Genomic DNA, 20,293 nt, shown 5'->3' with positions numbered 1-20,293 from the left:
ATTAATATAGTTTATCCTCTGAAGAAAGAGAAGAGGTAGAAGTTGGAAATTTTGTGACACTTTAAGCAACAATTAATCTTGCTGATTTTGTTCCCCAGTTCTATGTGGAGCTTACAGCCAGACTGCTTTTCAGCCCAGTTCCCCACCAGTTGCCCACCCGATAAAATTTCATTAATGGGAAATGTTAGTTATGCAGGAAAGAAAACGTGGAAACTTTGGGGGAAGGAGGGGACGATTCTTGCTTGCAGTGGCAAAATGTTGCTCCACGACTGTTTTTCAAGACTTATTAGAAAATTCCCAAAGAAGTTTTATATTTGTCATTTTAGGAAGAAATGCAGTGAGACAGCAGAGAGCTGGAGTTAGGGGAAATTGCTAGATTGTTTAGCAGAATGAAAGGATTTTTTTTTTTCCTTAAAAATAGAATTAAAATAGAACCCCAGACCAGTAATGACTTCTCTGAAAGTTAAAACAACTCTTGCGCAGTTGTTTCTGCTGTCTGTTTCAACCAGGCTGCCAGAATGGAAACAAGACAACTTTTTGCAGGGTGGGGGTATGCATATGTATTGCAACTCTGTCTACTTACAAAAACTTTACTGTTTGATAATTTGCTACACTGTTAGCGGTATACCTCCAAAGTTGGCTGTTAATTCTTCAGTACTGTGTAATCATCAGTAATTCTGTCCAGCAAAGTACTTACGAGAAAGAAACACAGATCTGCTTTATTTTGTTTATTTTAAAATTTGTTTTATTTTGCTGACTTTTTTCAAGGGTTTACATGGGAGTTAACGAAACTGTAGCAACAGAGCTAATGTTATAGCAAAGTCAATAAGCAACTCTCCTCCCCCCGGCCCCCCATCCTCCAAAGGAGGGGTTTTAAGGTGCTGAGGAGAATGAAGGCTGCTACTTACTAACAGCTCTGAAATTTCATTTGCAGAAATGGTTTTCCTCTTTAAATAAAAAATCAAAACCCAAACCTAGCAAATTACAGAAGAGATCCCTGCCTGTTGCCGCAAACCCGTAGATCCGAACTTGTGGTCATATTCCACACAAGCTTGTATCTATAGGTATGTGTCTGTCTGGCCAGTGCACAAAGTGTTGTGTTTATGCATTTAAACTGACAATGTTCAACTTTGCTGTTTGTGTCTTTCATCTAATGCCTTCTTCCCTCCTCCCTTCTTGTGCTTTAAGAAATATAAAATTAGAGCTGCAAATCTTGTTCTGCAATTATCATATCAGTTTTCAAGCTTTGGTTAGTGTTAAAATACACTCATGCAAACCAGCAACTCATTTGTGTCTGAGTAAAATGGGACGGGGGAGTTACTTGACATCAGACTGAAGAAATGATATCTCAGATACGTTATGCATCGGTCTGGCTATGGGGACATGGTAGGGAGCGTTCTTAGGTTGTTTAATTCTGAGGTTGTTGGGAAGCAGATAAAATGGTTTCATTTATAAAGTAACGTGGATCCATTCTTTCCTTGCTTAGTGACAGCAATTTGTCTGTGAGAGGAACAGACACTTCTGTTTGCCTTTCTATCAAGTAACTTGGAATCACTGGGTACACTGCAGGCGTGCAGCTCTGTAATAGAGGAGGGTATTGGCCCTCCAACTCCTATTTTCTCTCAAACATTAGTTTATTGTGGAATCCCATTCCTTCCAATTTCATGGTATTTATGTCTTTTAAAATAGTTTTTAAGGGAAAATAATCGTGCTGTAAACTCCAAAGAACTGGTAGAGCAGGAAAAAACCCCACCGTGTAAGCAGGCAGTATAAAACCTGCTGCATAGAACTAACATTTTTAAGTTGTGCAAGTGGAACAATTATGTTTGAAGAAGTCGTTTTTTAAAACCCCAATATACAGATTCTATATGAAAATAATTAGGCTGTAAACTCAAAATAAAGTCTGACTATTTCTTTCCAGCAGCTTTCAGTGTTAATTCTACCAAAGAGTTGGTCTGCATTTCCACTTTTAAATTTCTCTGGTTTTGAACTTGGCTGGTTTGACGCACACTGCTGCAGTCCAAAAAAAGTTTTTTTCTTCTTTGCTGAATTTCCAGGGTTTTCTATGTGTTTTTTATTTACTATAGAAGCATAAAATGATGTCAAAGAAGGCTTCTGCTAACAAAATTTCGGTTTAACTACTCTTCTTTCTCCCTGTGAATTGAAACTAGCTTTTAAGAAAGAAAACAAAATGCACAGTCTGGCATTCTGTGTGATCATGCATTTGGGTACAGGAACCGGTGGTCAATATTCCCCTCCTGCATGTATCGGAAATTAAAGTATAAAAGCTGCGCTGCAGTAAATGCGTGGTTTCCAGAAGAACTTTTGCTGCTGGGCCGTCTCTGTAGCGCAACACAGCTGTTTTTCAGGTGTGAGCTTACCTTTGCCACAGCACAGAGTGAATGCTGGGCACCACCATTCTGGTCTCAGTTCCATAAATGTGCAAGGCCTTTGACACATGTCCACAAGTAATATTTTGGCTCTTCAAAAAACAGACAGTAAGAGGTGGCTGAGGAGGGGGAAGGATAAATCTCTTTCGGGCAAGGGTGCTGCAAGGCCACATTGAAGCCTAGTTGTGGGATACTATCCAGAATATGGACCTCGAGGCAAGATCTCCCCTGGGACGCGGTGCTGGTGCCCACCTCCACTTTGGCTTTGCTGGTGGATGTTGTTCCAGCCGTAGTGGAATGAGTAGGGTATCATCATGGGCTGCGATAGAAGCAGGATGAGACTGCATCTAGTTGTGACAGTAAAAATGTTTCTTCCCGGAGGGGCTGAGGGGCTATTCATATTCTGTGGTGGGTTTTGTTTATTTTTAAATGCTGTGAATATTCACTGCATTAGATTCCTATGTGTATGGCTATAAAGGAAGTATTGGCTCAGTTAGTGTAACCTCCAAGGAGAAATGAGCTGGTCAAACCCAGTTCCCAATACAATACATATTTCTGCATGGTGGTCTCTTCCCTGTAAAGCCATTTGGAGACATCAGGCTTCTGGCAGAGTATGCTGAGAAAAGCCTGGAATTTGTCACGGATGTTTCTAGAGGCTGGCACGTCAGGTGACATTGCTTTGAGAGTGCCAAAAGCCCATGGCGGGGGAATGGGGCAGATGTGTCGCAAAATGAGATACCACAGTTGGGTTTGAAAGCATATTTTTGGATTAGAAAATCAATATTTGAATCAAAGAGGAGGAAAGAGGAAATGGATTTTTTTTGTAAAATATTTTAGTGTAGTTTCTCACTGACTATGTTGGGACCTGCTAATCGATATCCAACACTTTTTTTTTCCTTTTGGTGAGAGACTTGATCTAAACATGGCTGGATGCTTAGAAAGCAAACTTTAGAAATGTGCCATCAGAAGGGGGGCTGAGATGCAGGCCCTGTGCTGCTGAGAGGAGAACCGTCGCATTATATTCTGAGGCTAAGCATGTTTTCTGGTTGCTTCTGTTTTTCTGGTGCTTGGCAAAGAAAAAGGGTAGCCGTGCCACTGCGTGGGCATGCGTCAGCTCAGCCTGACGTGGGCTTGGAGAAGCTGTGGCCTCTGCTTTACGGGACAGGGTAAACATGCCCAAGGAAGCTTCTTTGAATGCTGTTGTCTTCTGCAGCAAGAGATGCAGCAGCATGGCTGCAGAGAGGATGCCATCATGGACATAGGTAGAGTCGGCGCTTCTGTCAGCAATACCAGCATAGCTTCCCTAAGCGTAGTGTAGCTACGGTTTCTGCCACAATGCTACATGTAATTTGGGTCTCTCTATTGAAGTGTTCTCTCACTGTACCGGTTTGCTTGATGTTGCTAAGGCTGTGCTCTCTGAGCCAAAGTTAGTACTTGGGATGGCCTGGCTCCAACTTCTGCTTGCCTGCCACTAGCTCATGCGCCTTTCCCCTCGCGTCCTTCTCCTCGTACGTTTTACTAAATTTTAAAATTTATCTTGGTTTGTTTCTTGTTAAACTACCCCCTGTCCTTTTTAACTATAACCTCCAATATTCTCCCCCCACCCCTTTGTTTTTCAGCTCAGCCTTTTGAAAAGAACTGTATTGTGTTTTCAGCGTTAATTTGTACTTCTTTTCTGTTGGTTGTATTTCACTGCACTTCATTAAGTTTTAGAGTGAAACTGGAGTCTGACAAAATGATGTGAAGAACCTTGAAATGTGTCTTCCCTTTAGGATGGAGAAAACTAATTGGAGTCTGTGGAGCTTCTACCTGTATGTTTCAAATGAATTTTTTTCCTCACTTTGTTGATAAGGAGCTTACATTTATGCAGCAGCTTTGATCCAAGTGCCATACAGAATGTACAGAGATCTCTTCATCTGTCACTGAGGCACAGTGACTGCATAACAGTGCACAGACATGCTGCAAAATTGCTAAGGGCAGGAGGTACTGAATACTTCATCCAGTCTGATGTTGCATGGGAACTTAAAGAAATAGAAGGCAGTTCCTGTAGCTGAAAATAAACCAGAACACCTGCACGTAGAAAGTACCAGGAAGGCCTTGGGGACATGAAAAAGTCCCAATATCCTATCAAAAAATTGGTACCTTAGTTAGTGCAGTCCCGTTCTCTAGCAATAGGCAGAGTCATTGCTTTAGTACCTCCCAAAAGGAAAAAAAATACCTCCTGTGGAACTTCGTGGCTATATCTGCATCTGGGGAGGCTTTACTACAATTCTGTTTCATTTGGCCAGAGTTACGGTTTAAACCAGAAGCAGTAGTTCTTGTCCGGAGAAGCAAACCAAAGCTTTTCCAAAGCAAACTCCTCTTTTTTCAGATTTGGTAAATCACGTCTTTCTTCCTCAAAATAAGAAGACTATTTCTCATTTCTGTTACTGACATCTTTCACTGAAAGCACCTGTAAGGTCCCTTGCAGACAAGTATGCTGCATGGTATCCACTGGGATATGAAAATTATTACACTTGTGTGCTCCCCCTTTTCCCAGTCTTGTCTGGTGTGGAGCATAGTGAGCCCATGTCAGCAGAGGAGCACACAATAGCATTTGGGTAATTAGAATAACCATATGCAGTGGCAAATGGGATTCATGATAAGCAGAATGTAATTGTGTACCCTGGAATTTGAACCATATCCAAATACTCTTATTCAGATAATCAAATCTGGTTAAACTCTTAAAAGGCAGATAAATAACTATGTCGGTAATCTGATTTTTTATTTTTCTTCCCTCTTTGTTTATTTGCTTTTAATCAGTAAGGGAGAAAATAAGGAGAGGGTGCTCTTAGGGGAAGAATGCAAGACTAAGTAAGACACCTGCCCTTGAGCCAGGAAGTCTCCATAACTTAGGAGCATTACACAAGTAGCATTAGCCACAGCGATCTGAAGGAGGAGAAGAGATGTGCTCCAGCTGGACTGCAGCGCCTTTGGTTATAGATATGCAGTATCATGATGAAATACAGCCTCACCATGCCACCCTGGAGGTGGCACTAGGTTTTGGTATGGCTTCCTGGCAATCACCTATGAGTTCCTTTACTTTTCAGTGTGCATGTGCAGAATCTCAAACAAGAGCGTTCAACCTGGGCTCACTGAGCTTCACACCAAAAGCATAGGGCACTGCTCAATCACAGAGAAGGCCCGGGCTAAGCAAAACAGCCTAGGTTTTTTGGTCATTTAGAGTCATCAGCCTTGCAGCCCTTGCTAGCTTGTGCCACCTTGCCCGTCAGCATCCCTGATCCACCCTTGGACCCAGCACAGAGCGTCTGTGTCGTGTTGTCTAACCCAGAGCTGATGCTGCACTCCAGCTGCCGACAAAAAGCTATATATGGTTCAGGAGTGAGAGCGTGGCTACCCTTCCCCTAGAAAGTACCAGATACTGAAATCTAATATTGAGTAAATCTTCAGATTGCTGTAACTCGTGCTAAAAGTTGAGACAGAGACCGTTTTTGTAATGTGTTGAAAAATTTTGGATAGCTTGCAAAATATTTACTTGCTCTGGATTTCAGCTGAGCCCAGATGAGACTTCTTTCCTTATTTTGCGGACTCTTGAAGTTCCAGCCCCGTTTAGCGTGTCTGCCAGACTTCTAGGAGAGTTCTCTGAGCTGGAATAAACCTTTGAACCTCTTGAGGTTCCTCATCACAACCAAGTTCTAATAACAAAGTTTAATCAAGTAAAGCTGAATGGGTGAGATGACCAGTAGGAATCGTCAGCATTTCCATTGTAAAATCTCTTCTGTCTGAGGTTTATGAAAGTCAGCTGTAAAAAAGATCACTCCAGGCTGAAATTTAGCAAACAAGATTTCAGACCTCAAACTGGAACAATATCATTTGTGGGTTTTGGTATTTATTTTTTTCTCAATGACATAAGGAAATATGTTTGCTTCATGAGTATTTTCTGCTTTCCGCCCCCTCCTTGGCTAGCCCTGCAATAGCCTGCCTGGGATCTGAAAGTGAAGGTGGGTTCTTCCTTCTTCTACATTGTTCACATCCATGAAGATTCAGAGCCAAATCTCAGCTGATGATTTTGCTGCTGATAATAACAAAATAGAATTCAGCTTTCTTGAACGCTTCTGTACTGAATTTCCATTGCTGGTATCCTTACTGTCTTGTTCATATCTGTAGAGTCAATAGGAGTGGTCTGTAAATGCACACAAAGTGTGGTATAGCTGCAGGGGATTAATACATGAGGCACTGGTTTTTGTGTCATTACTTGGGAATATTTTGCCCTCTGAAACCCTGCTTTTCCGTGGATCATGACTAAATTGCTGCTTTGCATTGAAGCACCTTTTAAAAGAATGGAATATTCCAGAAATTCAGTCCTCAAAAATCAGTTCTTGATTTGAATTCTCTCCTCTGTCTTGGGGAAATTAAATATAAAAATTGGGCTCATGTAGTGTAGAGTAGGGGAAGCAGGTTTCTGAATTCTTCTCTCACCTGAAGTCCACAAAGGGAACAGGTAGTAAAATGAGTGATGCTTCTGCATACCTTCCTCGTCCAGACTAAAGCTTGCACCTTGATCTAATGTCTTCTGAGGCCAGTGGCATGGGCTGTTGTTAACTTCAGGGTTAGAAACCCATGATCTGTCTGGAAGGAACTGCTACAATGACATTTCCTCTCCATTTGAAAATAAGTATTCACTGAACGTGAATTCTGTCATCTTTGTGATAAGACAGGAATCTTTTTCACGTTTACTTCAGCTACTGCATTTCAGAAATAAGAGGGTTACACTAAGTAAAAGGACACAATTTTTTGATTACACTGTTGCTTTAAAATAAAACTAGCTGGGCTGGGACAGAGATTTCCTTTTGTCCACAGAAGTGTGAAATCATTTCTATGATTCTGAAAAAGCAAGAGGCCTAAAAGGGTTCACAAACAATAGGCACTGGGGCACCATGAACTTACATAGGAACGCACAGCTCTACATGTAATGCAGTTCTCCCTACCACAATATTTAATAGGAACTTTTATGACATTGATATGTATCGTAATTGAACATTGTCATTAGATTACATATTTACCCTAATTACATAATTAGGTATGATTATGCTAATTGGGTAAAGACATAATTGGCAAAAATCACCAGAAAACAAACATGGAGATTCATGCCACCAAAAGAAAGTGTCTTAATAGACACTAACGCTGTGAGTCTCTCTTGCTCTCCTCCCAGAAGGAGAATGTTTATGGTACCTACATAGTTACCAAAGAGCCAGGCACGGATAGATGTTGTGAAGGTGCAGAATTAACAGTAATCAGACAACTCCTGTTTTAATAGTTGATCTCGGTTCCTGAACTCAATACTTCATGTCAGTAATAGCAGCAGATATTCTAACTGATGGAATGACTAGATTCATGATGCTTTTTTCTGCTTGAAATTACAGTTCCTCTGGGATGAAAATACACTTTCATCTGTCCAAGCTTCATCTGAGCTTGAAACGGTGGGAACAAAATACGTGTAATTCTGAAGCCAAGGTCTCAGAAGTGGGGAAAATTGGCCCGGATAATCTGTGTGACACGCTGCGGAGGTGTCTAAAAATTGACCAGAGGGTGAGTTAGGTATCAGACCCTGCGACAGAAACAGCTTTAGTGTTTAGAAAATACTTTATCTTAAAGTCTCTTTGTATTGCTCTGTAAAGCAAGCATAGGTTGCATACATGTCCACCTAAAGACTTGCTCATTACTGTCACATTTGTGCGGAGAGGCATTGGCATATGTGGGAACTCGGATGAGAATGTTTTCCCAGTGAGGACCACCTCCCAGCAGTTCGTGCTTGGACGCTGCCATGGCACCTTGGAGCAGGTCTTGGTACTTGCAGTGGAAGCACGTATGCCAAGCGGGGCATAGCTCACCGGCTCAATATAGTGACGGGGGAGGGAGCGAGAATGCTCTTTGAATAAGTGCCAGCATGGAGTTGACAGCTCAAGGATTTGTAAATGTGGTGATGAAGAGGAAGTTGGAGTTGCGATGGAAGAGCAGCAAGGAGAGGTGGCGAGTCATGAACAAAACAGTCACAGTGGCATTTGCCAACCTGAGAAAAATTGAGGTTATTTAGGCGCAAGCTGAGAATAAGGAATTTTTTCATAAGGAATTTTCTATTGTAATATATCTATGAAAGGACCTTTACTGAGTTGAGGATACAAATGAAACAAAACACTTTTTCTTCACCTTCTATTTTAGAGCAAATTATTGGAGTGTTTTTTGCTCAGCTCTGCTTGTAACTACCTGGTCTGCAAGGTATGCCTGTGTTAGTCTCAGTGCAGTGGTGATGTGAACAGTACTTTCCTTAATGAAACTGATGACATATAGAAAATAATTTTTAAATGTTTTGAATGATGTAATATCTAACATTACCGACAAGGTTGAGATACAGGAAAATACTTGCAAGGGTTAAGTTGTAGAAAAAATGAGTAGCCTAGCCGTATGATACTGAAATGGTTTAGTTTACAGCTGCAGAGTATGTATGAAATAGCAGGTTTTCAAAAGTCTAAAGGGGAGTTCTGTCTCCTGTGTCACCCTAAATGAGCACACAGGTTCGTTGGCTTACATAGAGCTATGTTAGTTCCATCACTGGATTTCATGTCAGAGGACAGATATTCAGTGCACAAAAATGATGATGTTGCATCAAGGAATTGGGATGGTTTCAGGATGCTTTTAGACAGCAATAAAGCTCCTGCTCAGCATACAGGACCAGAGAGCCATGGTTTCCTTATCCGGATTTGTGGTTGGATCACTGTTCTAACTAATAAAAAGGTTAACAGTGACTCTACTGTTAGGGTGCTGTACTGTGCTGTCGTCTAAAATAATATGTTGTATTTCCACAGAGCCTATCAGGTCAAAGTAAACTTTACCGAATATGGAGTCATTAGAAATTCCACTGATACTAGCAACATCATGCACATTTAAACCTTGCAGAAAGATTGTTTTTTTAAGTATTCTTCTGCTGTTGCAAGCTGAATTCTGAAGAGTGGTATTATTTCTCACCTTCCTCCTTTATTTCTAGTCAGGCTTTGAATGTAAAGGTAGGGCACTGACTTTTTCATAATCAGCAATGCTACTTTATCCCAAGAAAATAGAAACAACCAAGATGCCATCTATTCAGCACAGCTCAGCATTCGTTCATAGGGTTTGATCCCCTTGTAATCCCCTTCCAGCACAGAGCTGCTGTGCCTGAGGATGCATTCACCTGAGAGACAGAATCTCAGGACTGATTCAGTTCCACTGTCTGCACTAGCATATTTTAAGATGCTAATCCCTGTTTGTAAGCCATAATAAATAGGCAGCATACTGCTTTAAGTAATACCTTGGTGGGTAATGGGAATGAGTCACAATGATAACATCCTGGTTGTTTGACTGAACTAATACAAGTTAAAAATGTAATGTGTTCCTTGTTAAGGGAACACCGTCTTATTCTGACTGCTGAGAGAGGCTCGGTGTTGCATTTCTAAAATCATTAATCTTGACAAGGGACGGTTGCAAGGGTAAAATTTACTTAGAACTTTCTCCCCCTTTTGCAGTTCTCCTAATCCCACTTCTGCAATCATCCTTTAAACATTCCGGAGCCGAGGTGCGTGTTCCAAGGTCAATGTTATATGTGTTCAAAAAGGGAAAGACATGTTAGGACAAATTTCATCCTAAGCCTTCTTTAAGTGCTTTAAAAAATGTATGTATATGTTCTGTGCTGTAGTGCAGATGCATCTGCTGTGGAGGGGGAAAAGTATTTTTTTGGCCAGGGACAAAATTCCTTCTTGTGTGAAAAGTGACCATGATCTTGTCTATATCTAGCAGTAATAACCACAGCTTGTCTGTCAACACATGCAGTGCGGGCAGCTGCATTTGGTTTTGGTGTCTTTTCACCAGCAAAGCATTTATTACTTCTAAATTAGTGCACTGAGAATTTTGAGGACTTTTTTTAACTAGAAACCCTGACATTATGTCGGCTGTGAAGTGGTGGGTAGCTTTCAGCATTTTTGACTGCATGCATCCAGGTTGAGGTAGTAGGTTGTATAGTTTAGAATTACACCAAGGGAGATAACTGTACAACCTCCTAGCTTTCCTTGGGTCTTGCACAGAACGGCGTGATGAGCGACCATAATTCCTCAGCAATGTTTGCTCTGGACACATGGAACAGGAAAGAGCAGGTAAGATGAGCTGGAAAACCTTTTCTTTTCTTCTGCCTCTCTAGAACTTCAGCAATGTTCGTTCTCTCGGCATTTTTTACCTATTGGTCCTATATTATTGAGTATTTAGCAAATTCAGTGGACTAGTAATGCTTGTCTTCCTTTATTAGCATTCGAGCAGCGCAATGTGTAACATTCCTAAAAAGCACCATGGCAACATATCAGTGTTATTGCCTTCGCGGTCAGCAATCAGAAGTCTCCAAAGGTAACATGAAAAACAATCCTGTATTGTATCTGTTATTGAGATGTGTAAGCAGGTTTCCCTTTCCATTAGTCTTTGACTGGTTCAGTTAGTTCTCCACTAGGAGTTAAGCAAGGCTGTGCCCTGTAGCAGTATGAGACCTGGCACACTCATTGTCTCTCAGGAAGCGTAGGAGGCTGGTGCTGATGCTTCCAGATAAAGCCTGTAAGGGTTTTTGTGAAAGTACCTAAATCCACACAGTCCTCAGGAGAGCTCTTCTTAGGGAATATCCATTAGTGATTAGAGTCAGCTAAAATGGTGATTCTTAAGGGTTTGTTTTTTTTTTTTTTTAGGCTTGTACAGTTACATAGGGTGTTTCAAAGGCTGATGCTTCTGGACACATCCAATAGAGGTGGTCTGCTTCTCCCTCACAGCAGTTTGGATTACGGAGCTGTGGAGGCACCCCAAATATTTGTGGAGGAGCTGTGTGGAGAATGGGCACATGGCGAGCCAGCAATTCTGGGCAAAAGACCACGTTTCTAATATCTCTTACACGTCTAAAATGCAGGGAATATATCAAATATACGTAGCTGCTATTGAAATCTACAGTTTTATTTGCCTAAGGATTTGACGTCTAAAAAAACCCTGTGAAACTCTGGTGTTTTTCTAGTAAATTTTGAACAGAAGAGTCAAGATCTTCATGTCAGCAGTGTGCAGGGTTCAGGTCCCCTGGCAGCCTGGATGAAGATGGCGGCTGTAATGCTTGATCAGGGCCCAGAACATGAGCTATGTTACGTCTTCTGACTATATATATGACTAATTCTGGCAAGAGTTTTTGAGTTCCCAGAAATAAGAGAAACTGTTTGCTAGTAGGTAAACTTTCTTAGTGAATAAAAGTAAAGGGTAGGCACGGGCTTAATTTTGTTAGGCTAATCTAAAAGTGTGAATATGACAACAATATTTCAAGGTATCTAAATAACTGAGAAAAATGTTTTTCTGGTAAAATGGCACTTAAAAACTTTAATATCTGCAAATCCTCGTTTACTAAATGCGAAGAGAAGCTGTTGGTTTCTCGAGTGTTACCCAGTGCTCAATTATTAGTTACTCAATGAGTGGATTAGTGGGATTTCATTTCATCTTGTTTTCAAAGAGGTTATAGATATCACTGCCATGTTTTATAACTCTGCAGTTCCTTAGTACAAGGCAAGTATTCGGGCTAACACAATGCTGCTTCTGTGTTTCATGAAGACACACGCATTGAACACATGCAGGTAGTTAAAAAAGAGGAATCTTTTTGGCACATTTTAGGCAGTACCTTATTTCCCCCCCTATAAATCTTTTTGCAGATGGAAGTGCAAATTTTCAGCTGTAAATCCACAAGCTGCATTGACTCACATCCAATGTCAAGCTGTTCCATAAGGGTTGATTTTTTTTTTTTTTTTTTTTACCTGTTTGGTACTTCTCTAGGAATAGCTTTACAAATGGGTGGTAATAACTCCCCCAAAAGGACGGTCTCTCTTCTTTTTTGGTGGTAGCTTTTCAGCTCTGCTTTGTGCAGGTATAAGGGAACTTCATAAGGTTAAAAAGTAGTGGTTGTTTATACTAATGCACACATTTGTGTCTATCAAACTTAACTTTATGTTAAGTGTGTTAATCATATGATATGTAAATCAGATGATCTATCTTGCTCCAAAGAACAAGGAATGGTAATTAAAAAGGAGAATGGTCAGTGGTACATTGAAGTTGACAATAGACATAATTCAATGTGCATATTTTTCTTCTGAACAAAATAGCATTCCAGCTCTCCCTCTGATGAGAGAAATGTATTGTCAATTAATTAGACTTCCATCATATGTCCTCGGATGCCCTTCTATCATATGCCTTCCATATGTCCTTATGTCATATGCCTTCCATATGCCCTCTATGTAATTAAGCTTCTATCATATGGCTTCTATCATATGCCATTTAAATAGATTTCCAGGAGAATATGGCAGTGTTACAATTATGGACCTTTTGCAATGAGTAAAGGAACAACTCATGAGCTGTAGATTAACAGAGGAGGAAGCAAAAGGAAGGTGGCTTGCCCCCAACAGTTCCTTTAATTGCCACTTTTGTTTCTCTCAGCTTGGGCAATGAATGGACAAAAGTGTCCTGTTTTCCTTGTTTTCCATTACTGTTCCATTCCCAGTTTTTATTCAGTTAAGCCTGTGAATAGTCGGAGAGATAGCAACTGTTTTTCAGAGAACATTTCCACTGGAATGTAAAACGAAAAAGAAATAATCCACCTCCCAGAAAACTGTTTGTCCTACAATAATGAAATGTAAACGTTGATCTTGTTTTTTGTCTCTTTAAGTCTGTAACATAAAGGGAAGTACTAGAAATATCATGGTGAGAGAATTAAGGAAGATGAAATGGTACACACCCCTGTTCTCCCTTATGGACAATGGGTGCAGATAGTATTGTGCTTTTCTTGGCATGGTGATTGCTTGGTAGACAGTGTCCTAATGCACAAGAATATGTAGTGAAATGGATTCCAAATTTACTGTGACTTATTAAGGATAAAGGCCAAAAATAGGCACTGATGCTTATATACGTAATGAAGAAAACTGCAAGCATCCAAGGAATGATGAGGTCTTGGAATGGTTTCCGATGAAAAGACAGCTAGTGTGCTTGTTTGCCTTATGTACATTTGTGTATCTGTGCCTTCTTTCTTCCCAACAACTTCTGAGACTATTTTCTAATCCCAATCAGATTTGATAGAGGAGCAGTGACTTGTGAGACTATTCTGCTCCAGCAAGCTTTACAGAAATTACAGAAATGGCAGCCGTATATCCAACAGTCAGGAAGAAGGTTGAAAGGACAAAGAGAAGGTAAAATAGAGTCATATGTGCTGAGGTGTCCAAACTATAAAATGGAGAGCAGTTTGTAGCATATGCCAGTTTGCCTGGATTAACTGGATTGAATGAAGTAATGAGAACAGTTCAAACAGATTCCCACTGGCTAGTAACCAACGTGTCCCTGAAGACTTTGTACTCTAGTTGGTAGAGCATGCTAAAACCCATACCATCATGACTTCACTGCTATTTTTATGTGCTCTGCCTAGATTAAACTAGAATTTACCCAACAATGGTCCTATATTTTGCCGCGTAGGCATACTGCTAGCCACTATTTGTAATATAGATGCATTCCTGAAAGATAGGTGACAGGTCTTATATTGACTTAATCTTTTTGTTTTCAACGCATTTCTCATTTAAAACACACACACACGATATAGCCAGTCCATCTGGAAGCTCTAAGTCATTAGGGAAATTATTTTGAAAAATTCATGTTGTGGTCCTGCACCATCATTAGTTTGCTGGTGCCACAGTCATAAACTGCGTGCTAAGGGAAGCCTTTAAGCCTCTTGTAGCATACCACTGAAATTATCTGCAAGAATAACTACTGAAGTGTTGTATTCACAATGTTTTTTTTTCCTGGTTTGTTGGGCAGCAAGAAAATACTTGCAGTAGTGCACCGTTGCAAATTTTCTTTTGCTTCTGTGTTTTCACATGGCTATGATACTTGTGAAAGATGGCAGCCTAACAGTCCTGAAGAAGGAGGAACTCTGCTTATCCACAAAATCAGTACCTGATTGCTTGTGACCCCGTAAGCGTCTTCTGACCATTCAGTTGTGCTGCCTCACAGCTGTCCTTGGAGAGGGCCAGCCTGTGACGGTGAGAAAGCTGAGGCAAGGGCTGTTTCTTGGGACCTGAATACTGTTCCTTTGGAAGGGGGGCTGAAACTCAGAAACTTACACTGTTAGATGGATTTTTGTATTACTTTTTTTTTTAAACAATGCCTTTCATCTATTTCCACACCCAGCTGAAACTGTGCTGCAACACTTCTGCTGCTAAATCAGATGCATTAAGTACAGTCAAATTTGTACATAAAAGTTTTGTAAGAACTGGGATGAAATAGAATGGAATGCCAGAATGACTCATTGTTTAATGAATAAGGCCCTAAGTGTTCTATTGATGCCATTTATAAATCTGTATAAAATGTATAGAATTCATGTCATAACTGGAATTCCAAGCACAGCAACCTTGTGAGCTAAATTATGATGATGATAGGGTACTGCACAAATTAATATGAATTCTAACACGCTTCTGCTTGAAAGCTGCTCAGACAGTTAAAAATAAGACAATTTCATTACACAGATTCAAAGCCCAGACCTCAGAAATACTGCTACTCTCTCCTTTTGAAATTGTAAATTACCGAAGAAGGAAGTTCTTTTTGTGTGTGTGAGAGTCAAAAAGTATAACCTATAGGGGAAACAGATGTCCTTTCAATTAGATGTAGATATGGATTACAATGCATAGTGCAGTTGGAAAATAAAAGAATTAGCTGGTATAGACCAGCTCAATATTTGGAACTCTTCTATTGGAAATGAACAGTCTGAGGCCAGAGCAGAGATCTGAACACACATCTCTGACTTAACTTTTTCCTTCTCATTCTTAATTTTCCCTCTCATGCTTACTTTTCCCTGTTCATAGCTTGGTGGTTTAGATATGAAACCAGGTGAATTTCAACATTTCCAGTGTGAGTTTTTGAGATAAGTTCTGTACCCATTCAGACTTCAGTCAGAGACAGACTCATGTATGTGTGGTGTTGAGCTACCAGGATTTAACCTTGTGATAAAAGCTTCTAGTCTAAACTGGAACAGAAAAGAAATCTGACGTTTGGAAATTTCCCATAGCAGAGGAAGATCCAAAATGTTTTCTCTGGGAACACCCCCCCACCCCCCCATCCCTTTTTTTTCCCCTTTCTTTTTTAAACAAGACAAAACTTCTAGTTGCCCTGACTCTACTGATGCTCCAGGCAGTTGCACATATTTAGAGTTATATATTCAAAATATAAAATATATTCTCCCTGAGCAAGTATTTTTTTACATGCAATAGGGTGAAATTAGCCTCTTTGTGCAATGTCATGGCCCTGTTTCTTGGTTAAATAAGTTCAAGAATCAGGTTTCTGGGGCAGATAAAGAAATTGAAATTCTGCATTCCGTGTTATATGCAGTGGCTCCTCCTTACGACCACCTCTCCCTGCTTCCTGCTCAAATTCATAGAAAACAGCTTCCTTTCCAGTTAGGTGATCTAAGATTGTCTGAGGTGTACTGCAAATGAAATGCCACTGGATAGAAATATTCCAAGCAATTATTTTCTTAAAAGCAGGAGGGAGCTGCTATTGCTGCTAAGGATGCAGTCACTTACCTCTGGGGAAAGAGCTGTCAGCCCTTGCCAGTGACTGCAGGATACCTGCTGGACCCAATCCCTGGCTCCTGCCAGCCACCTCCCAATGTACAACCACTTTTTTTTTTAAAAAAAAGCCCACAACAGTCAAGAACCACTTTTCAAGAGTACCGTTTAAGAGCAGTGTAGGTATAGCCAATATAAGGTCCTTGATTTCTGTTTTCCGTCTACGTTCTTGTAGGTTCCCACGTTCAGGTAGCCAAACTACTGCGTTGTGCCACAGAGGAGCAAATGTTGTGGTGCAGGCTTCTTCCTTGCCCCTCTCAGGTCATTGAGGATAAGTCCACTTCAAGTGTGAGTCACCTTGCTGCTGTTTTTCCTTTCACCCTTTGCCAAGCTCTGATGACAAGACTGCGATCTCTCTAGGCTTGTTACAGGTGTGACACACAGCTCATAAGGTTTCATTATGGCTTTCATAATGTATTAACAAAATGTCAGGATCAAGTCATTTATAATTAACAGTGACGTGTAAACGTCATGTCTAACAATTGTAGTGTAAGAGTGGTTTTGTGAATGGGCCACTTTTTAGAACATGCAACTGTCAATGTTCAAAAAAACCATAACCAGTCAGGCAAATGGTCAGTAAAGATGGGGGTTTTGTTTTCTTTTGTTTACTCCTCATTGAATTCTTTATAGGCAACTAGACCTTGTTGCCTGTTGTTCCTAGATCCAGTGCAGATATAAAGCTCAAGCCACGAATGGAAGCTTTTATGAACATTTTAGGGCTTTGTCCTATTAAAAATGTGGAGTGGATAAACCCCTGCACAATACAGATGTGAAATTCTTATGAGCACTGTCTATATTTTTGGGACCAAAGACAGTGAGGCATGCAGCATAGGAGCTGTACTGCCAAATCTGAGGGGAGGAAGAGCGGCTCAAAAAGGTGCCAGCAAAAATGGTCCCAAGCAGGGAGATACCTGAAATGGATATACTGGAACCATTCCCATTAGAAAGGAAAAACAAATTGATGTTATAATGAAAAGAAAAGAAAGAATGAGGAGGTAGACTGAGAAATTCTTATGGTTTCACAAAGTGAATACAAGGAGACATGCAGTGAAATTAAATGGTGACAAATTGACAATGTTTTAAAAAGCAATTCTTTTCCACCAGTATTTAATTAAAATATGAACCTAATTGCTTTTAGAAGTTAATGGGAAGTTTGCAAGTCTAGAACAGATTAGGTACTTATGTTTTTAATAACCATACGTAGAATTATGGTAATTCATTATAACAACCTCAGAACTGAGTTTAGACCTCATGTTTTAAGATTTAGGATGAAGTGTAGCAATTCAAGACCAGGGCAAAAACAGTGGGAAGGTCTGCTCTTGGTTGTCCAAAGCCGCTAATACTTGTCACTATTGGAGAAGGTATGTTAGAGAAGTCTGGATTCTGACCCAGTCTATATCTGTCCTCCTGCAAAGGATTAAGCACATAGTTTGCCTCTGACAAATAGAAGTGAAGGATTGATAGATTTTTGGCCTTCACTTGGGCTCACATATTGAATAACTGCAATACAGCAGCATTAGTAATAATTATCCAATGGCATGGACCACCTCCAGTTCCTTACAGTCACCGTGTGCAATGGGAAAGGATTGCATGACCGCTGTCCAGAAATGAAAGCAGAGGAAGGTGAATGACTTATCCAAGGCCAGGCAGCATATCATCAGAGGGGCTGTGTACAAAAGCCACGTCAGCTGGATTGCAGATCTGCATCTAAACATATGTTGTGACCTTTTCCTTCCTCATTAAATAGGTTTCTTGGAACCCTGGTGTTACCAGAAGTAATAAAAGTTTCAGAGACAGTGAGGAGGGTTACACCTGGTTCTGCTTTCACACCCACTTTTCATAATGAAGTTAGAGCTGGTCTTCACCGTGCCAAGAGCATGTCATACAGATATGCTCAAGTTATCAGTGACTGCTGTTGGATGTGACGAGCTCAGGCGTGGTGCTGCACAAGCAAGAGCCCTGCTGCCCAGGGGCCTGAGCTGGCACTTCCAAATGGTACTGGCTGGAGATTTATGGTTGCAGCAGCTCAGGTTGGTGCTAGATTTGGGGTCAGTACAGTGAGTCCCCTGAACAGCGTAGGCAGACCCTTTGTATTCCTTGGCTTAAGTGAGATTTAAGGAATTGTTGTAAATAGCAGGTCAAACCCATTCATGGATTAATGCCACTGATGTGGGTTTATTTTAAAGTTTGTTTTTCTTGTGTTTGAAGCGGCCTCTCATCTCTTCTGACAAGGAATAGCAGTTGTGGCATCAGAGAGTGGTTTGCAATAGTGGCGTTTGCAGTCTGTCAGATGCCACAGCTTCCCCTTGGCTTTCCATTTCCTTTCATAAATGAGGTTGTTAGATTTGGAGGACAGGATTTTAAAAAAAGAATGAGGAAGAGAAGGAAAAAGAGGAAGGATATGGGCAGGGAAGAAGGCAAGACATGATTGCTCTCTGCTACAGATCTTGTGGTTTGAGTTGATTTTTGAAATTGCCCTTCCATTAGCTTTTGAAATGTGAAAGGAGAACTTGTTTTTTAAGAGCCCTAAGATATTTCAGTCACGTGTTTCCCTTCGTTTGTTTGTGAGAATAGTTATTGAATGAGAAGTTAAACGCTGTAGGTCTTAGTGGAAAAAATAAAATCAGTGTTCACTACTTACTATGTTAGTAATGATGTAGTTAGACTGCTGAATCATGTCTGTTTGTAGGGTTCTAGGATAGAAGTCACTGGTGAGCACTCTATAACCATGGTGCTGTAATAAATCCACAAGGGCCCTGCATTGGTGACTGCATTTCATAAAGTGACTAATCAGGACTTTGCATCAGAATTAAAGAACTGTAGTCTCTTCCTTCTTCAATAAAAGAAGAGGATATCCATACACTGCTGGTAGAATTGCTAGTGCGAGAGGTTCTCTGATGATCTGTTCTGCTTATATTCCAATAGAGGGGCAATTTTTAATTGCAAAATACATATCCACAATCTCATTACAAGGTGTGTACAGCCTCCCGGGAGGTATGCACACCAGCTCACTGCTGTGTATTTTAGAAGAGGTGGGGATCTCGTAAGACATTCCATCTTGGTGCTAACATTTTATGTATATATTTGTATATATGTTTGATGTGCCTGTGAAGTAGCAAATTGCAAACCAACAGTGGTTAATGAGTTGAAGAGCCAGAAAAGGTTATGTGGAGCAAAGAGAAGTGTGTGATAACTTTTTAGGCTAACAGGGTGCAAGGTGAAAGCCTAACAGGCAGTCTGTGTGCAGAGAGTCAGTCCTGCACCAAAACTGAGTCAAGAAGTTCTGAGGGGCACCTAGAAATGGTCCAGTGGAGCCGTGAGTACAGGGATGTGGGGGTGCTCAGTGGGGTAGTTCTGTCAGCTCTCTGTAACAAGGAACTCTCAATCCATATTAAAGTCAAGGGTTAAACGTTTAATCCATAAATTAGCACTAGGAATTAAGAAAGGCTACTTGACATCTGAAATCACGGGGAGGCTTTTTCTGTGTAATAAAAAAGCCTCTTCAAATTATTTAAAGCATGCTTCTCTTGCATTTTAAAACCGGGGGAAGCTGTGCGAGTGAGATGGGCCAATTTTTGCTCTTGGTTAATAATAACTTAGTTCAGGCAAATGACAGCAGGATTTTTCTCTTTGTCCTGCCACAGCTTTAAAAGGAGTTAGATCCTGGTTTAGGTTGCAAAGAAAATGCTTCCAGTTGCCATTTCCATGAATCCTACTCTGAATCTCGGTTATAGAGTCACGTCATTTGGTCATCTTGAAGTCCGTAAGTTAGCTTACAGACAAGCTCTAGGCAATGGGACTCAAGCATATCTTTAACAGAATTGCTCAGGCAGTGCCTCGAGACCCATAGAGGTGGTGAATTCTGATGTAACTGTTCACATTTTTCTTTGCTTCTTGTATGACACGGGCCTGAAACCTCCACAGTACTCTGCTAGAGTAAGAATGAGGACAAAATGAATCTCTCCTTTGCCTCGGTATCTGAGGGAGGTTTGAAAACTCCAAACGGGACAGAATTCACTTGGGAAGTTCAAAGTTTGTAAAGCAGCTCCCTTGCTTGTTGTGAAGCCCTTGGTCTGCCTCACGCCACATTGCATTACATATTAACGCAGGCTTTGCATTATATGTTAACGCAGATTTGTCCTCAGATACCCTACTGTGGAGAAGGCCATTTTAAAATCTTTAATAGGGCATTAGAGCAATTTGCCTGTG

At 40.7% G+C, this 20,293-nt stretch overlaps 1 long non-coding RNA gene across 3 annotated transcripts in view; it reads left to right on the top strand.

Annotated features, from left to right (window-relative positions):
• The window catches only part of LOC142034129 (uncharacterized), a 94,092-nt gene that overhangs the window by 55,461 nt on the left and 18,338 nt on the right, over positions 1-20,293 (top strand). The gene's annotated exons all lie outside the window — the stretch shown is intronic.

The sequence above is a fragment of the Buteo buteo genome, chromosome 9 (genome assembly GCF_964188355.1).
Source record: "Buteo buteo chromosome 9, bButBut1.hap1.1, whole genome shotgun sequence".
NCBI lineage: Eukaryota > Metazoa > Chordata > Aves > Accipitriformes > Accipitridae > Buteo > Buteo buteo.
Note: the sequence above shows the minus strand (reverse complement) of the source record. Positions and strands in the feature narration are given on the sequence as shown.